We start from the raw sequence: 5000 nt of genomic DNA, 5'->3' as shown, positions 1-5000 counted from the left end.
AGACAGCTGGGATCGTCCCATAACTGGATAATAGATTCCCGGGTCCTGCTTTCAGCGGTGAACGGGAGAGAGCTGCCCCAGACGAACTGACCTGAATCCAACCCAGCGCTGTCTGAAGCACAGCTGCACAGCTCCTCAGCAGCGAGCGCGTGTGTGTGTGTGTGTGTGTGTGTGTGACTCTCTCTCTCTCTCTCTGTCTGAGCGGGCGAAGGGAAACTGGCACACCTCGACACATCTCTTGGGGACAGCTCTTTCTAACAGCTTCTTCCTCGTCTCCTCCTGCAGTGATCAATCAGTCAGGCGTTGACGGAGAATTAGTGGCTGCTCTGAGCCGCTCTCATCATCCGGCGCTGGGGAGCACATCTAGCGTCTGCATCTGTGGAGCTGAGAGCCACGGACCGTCTCCGACTGAATCCTCCGGATCTCTTCCCTCGCCGCCTCCTGTTTCACTGTGAGTGTGTTACGCTTATCTCTCTCTCACACACACACACTCATCTTTTTTCTCCATGCTCATTGCAGGTGAAGAGTGTGTGCAGCTCAGAGAAGACCGTTATGATGCAGACTTATCCTACAGGAGCTCAGAATACAAGGAAACTGTGTAATGTTGTGCTTTGGTTTTAAATATTATGTGTTTAAACTAAACTACAGATGATTTACAGTTTAATAAAATCGATTAATCTGGGACAGGAGTTTCAGAAACATGTTTGCTGGACAAGAACATAATGAAAAATATATTGTATTTTAGTTACTGCAAATGTTAATAAATCACTTCAGACATCTAGTTCTATTTAAAACACATTTAGCCAATTTAATTTCAATCATTTTTGATGTTACAGCTGGAACATGTTCTGCCCTTATGAACGTCTGACTTAAAGATATGAAATAATTCAGATCGACCTCACATTCATACGGTCGAAGTAGAAACATACAGATGCTGATGTGTTCAGTTAAACACTGAAAGATGGAAATATGGTTCATATGTCTGGTCTTATGAATATGTGTGATTTCATGATGTTGTTTTTAACTGCCTTTTTTGTAGTTTAATGCATTTTCCATGTGCTTTTTATTTGTATTAAAGAAATTAACATACTTTCATGAAATAATTATGAATAAAGACATTTACCATCGAAGGTCTCATGACATTTCTTTATGTCTACTGTTCATTCTAGTGTCTCGAGTTAAATTTCACACTTCAGGATTTGAGTTCTCATTTCAGTAGCATAAAACGTTGAAATTATTTATTTTTTCTTTAGCAGTATTTCAATTCAATTCAATTCAAGTTTATTTGTATAGCGCTTTTTACAATACAAATCGTTACAAAGCAACTTTACAGAAAATTATGTTTCTACAATATTTAGTAGTAGCTAGTAGTTTGTGCACATTTGACAGGATTTTAGAAAAAATAAAAAAAATAATAATAATACAAGACGTAGTCAGCTAGACGATGAACTATCAATATTATTAATTAATAGTTATTATATGATGCAGTCACACATTTAGCAATAATTGTTAGTTCTGTTTGTTGATTCAGGGTTAGCATCATCTGAGGTCCTCTGAGGGTCAGCATCATCTCTTCTCAGGTGTCTCAGTATCAAAGGGTAATCTTCTCTGATCTAATATACAAGGCATGGTCATATGTTTAGCAGTCTCTTCTCTGTTCTCATTGTCATTAGTATATGTCCCCAAAACTTTCAAACTGGCTGTTATTAAGCCTCTCATAAAAAAACACAACTTGACCCCAGAGAACTTGTTAATTATAGACCAATCTCGAATCTCCCTTTTCTGTCCAAGATACTAGAAAAGGTGGTATCCTCACAATTATATTCCTTCTTAGAGAAAAATGGTATATGTGAGGATTTCCAGTCAGGATTTAGACCGTATCATAGTACTGAGACTGCTCTCCTTAGAGTTACAAATGATCTGCTCTTATCATCTGATCGTGGGTGTATCTCTCTATTAGTTTTATTGGATCTTAGTGCTGCGTTTGACACAATTGACCACAACATTCTTTTGCATAGACTTGAACACTTTGTTGGCATCAGTGGAAGTGCATTAGCATGGTTTAAATCGTACTTATATGACCGCCATCAGTTCGTAGCAGTGAATGAAGATGTATCATATCGATCACAAGTGCAGTATGGAGTACCTCAAGGCTCAGTACTAGGGCCGCTACTCTTCACGCTTTATATGTTACCCTTGGGAGATATCATCAGGAAACATGGTGTTAGCTTTCACTGTTATGCTGATGATACTCAGCTCTATATTTCTTCGCGTCCTGGTGAAACACACCAATTTGAAAAATTAATGGAATGCATAGTCAATATAAAAAATTGGATGACGAGTAATTTCTTACTGCTAAATTCAGAAAAAACAGAGGTGTTAATCATAGGGCCTAAAAACTCTGCTTGTAATAACCTAGAACACTGTCTAAGACTTGATGGTTGCTCTGTCAATCTTCGTCATCAGTTAGGAACCTAGGTGTGCTACTTGATCGCAATCTTTCCTTAGAAAGCCACGTTTCTAGCATTTGTAAAATTGCATTTTTCCATCTCAAAAATATATCTAAATTACGTCTATGCGCTCAATGTCAAATGCAGAAATGTTAATCCATGCATTTATGACCTCAAGGTTAGACTATTGTAATGCTTTATTGGGTGGATGTTCTGCACGCTTGGTAAACAAACTACAGCTAGTCCAAAATGCAGCAGCAAGAGTTCTTACTAGAACCAGGAAGTATGACCATATTAGCCCGGTCCTGTCCACACTGCACTGGCTCCCTATCAAACATCGTATAGATTTTAAAATATTGCTTATTACTTATAAAGCCCTGAATGGTTTAGCACCTCAGTATTTGAATGAGTTCCTTTTACATTATACTCCTCTACGTCCGCTATGTTCTCAAAACTCAGGCAATTTGATAATACCTAGAATATCAAAATCAACTACGGGCAGCAGATCCTTTTCCTATTTGGCGCCTAAACTCTGGAATAACCTACCTAACATTGTTCGGGAGGCAGACACACTCTTGCAGTTTAAATTCTAGATTAAAGACCCATCTCTTTAACCTGGCTTACTCATAACATACTAATATGCTTTTAATATCCAAATCCGTTAAAGGATTTTTAGGCGGCATTAATTAGGTAAACCGGAACCGGAAACACTTCACATAACACCGTACTTTCTACATCATTAGAAGAACGGCATCTACGCTAATATTAGTCTGTTTCTCTCTTGTTCCGAGGTCACCGTAGCCACCAGATCCAGTCTGTATCCAGATCAGAGTGTCACTGCAGTCACCCGGATCCAGTACGTATCCAGACCAGATGGTGGATCAGCACCTAGAAAGGACCTCTACTGCCCTGAAAGACAGCGGAGACCAGGACAACTAGAGCCCCAGATACAGATCCCCTGTAAAGACCTTGTCTCAGAGGAGCACCAGGACAAGACCACAGGAAACAGATGATTCTTCTGCACAATCTGACTTTGCTGCAGCCTGGAATTGAACTACTGGTTTCGTCTGGTCAGAGGAGAACTGGCCCCCAAACTGAGCCTGGTTTCTCCCAAGGTTTTTTTCTCCATTCTGTCACCGATGGAGTTTCGGTTCCTTGCCGCTGTCGCCTCTGGCTTGCTTAGTTGGGGTCACTTCATCTACAGCGATATCATTGACTTGATTGCAAATAAATGCACAGACACTACCCAGACAGCAACATAGTGTTGGCCCAGATCCGGCCACATCTGGCCCGCATGAAATCCATGTGGGCCAGATGTGGGCCAGACCTGGGCCAAAATTGCTTGCTGTCTGGGTATTTAACTGAACAGAGATGACATCACTGAATTCAATGATGAACTGCCTTTAACTATCATTTTGCATTATTGACACACTGTTTTCCAAATGAATGTTGTTCAGTGCTTTGAGGCAATGTATTTTGTTTAAAGCGCTATATAAATAAAGGTGATTGATTGATTGATTCTTAACCTGGAGCTGTATCCAGATGCTGTATTAGATCATTCATGATTACAGCTGCTCTGTCTCAGTCACACACTTGTGTGATCGTAACACCACTGGTGTTTCTGTGGTCATGTATCGTATCGTGTGTGTGTGTGTTTGTGTGTGTGTGTGCGAGCTGAGGCTGGGTCATCACATTAGCTCACGCTGTGTTTCAGACTCCAGTCAACACTAAATTCTGGAATTGTCAGGCAGGATTGTTTTTATTTTGTGTGGGGATGTTTTACATTGGGACTCATCACATCATCATGGTTTTATGGCATGTTTTCCTAATTTCAATGATAATGTTGAAGTGGATCAGTTTCAGATGTTTTAATGCTTTCTCACAATGAATAAGACACTATCAGTTCTTATAGAAAGTTTAGGGCTATGATGCTTAATTTGATCCTGAGCAGCCGAACACAACACCAACACTGTTTTTCATGACAAAGCATATGTTCAGGAACAGCTATATGGCAACACATGGCTATATGGCTATATGCATGCAACCAAATCATCCCTGGACCATAAAACTAATCATAGGGGTCAATGTTTTGAAACTGAGATTTATGCATCATCTGGAAGCTGAATAAATACAGAAGAATATACAACTATTCGAAAATATGAAAGAAAATCATCTTTAAAGTTGTTCAAATGAAGTTCTTAGCAATGCTTATTACTAATCAAAAATGAAGTTTTTATATATTTACAGTAGGAAATTTACAAAATATCTCCATGGAACATGATCTTTACTTAATATCCTAATGATTTTTGGCATATAAAAAGAGAAATGTACAATTGTGACTCACACAATGCATTGTTGTGTATTTCTACAGATATACACCTGTGCTACTGATGACTGCTTCTGTGCTACAGGGACACATTTCTGTGTTTACATGAAATATATTCACACTATGTGAGGATTTCCAAATCAGAAAAACAGCTGTGGCCTAATGGTTAGAGAGTTGGACTCGTAAACACTGAGTGTGTGTGTGTGTGTGTGTGTGTGTGTGTG

Source organism: Carassius auratus, chromosome 16 (assembly GCF_003368295.1).
Source record: "Carassius auratus strain Wakin chromosome 16, ASM336829v1, whole genome shotgun sequence".
NCBI classification, from domain to species: Eukaryota; Metazoa; Chordata; class Actinopteri; order Cypriniformes; family Cyprinidae; genus Carassius; species Carassius auratus.
Note: the sequence above shows the minus strand (reverse complement) of the source record.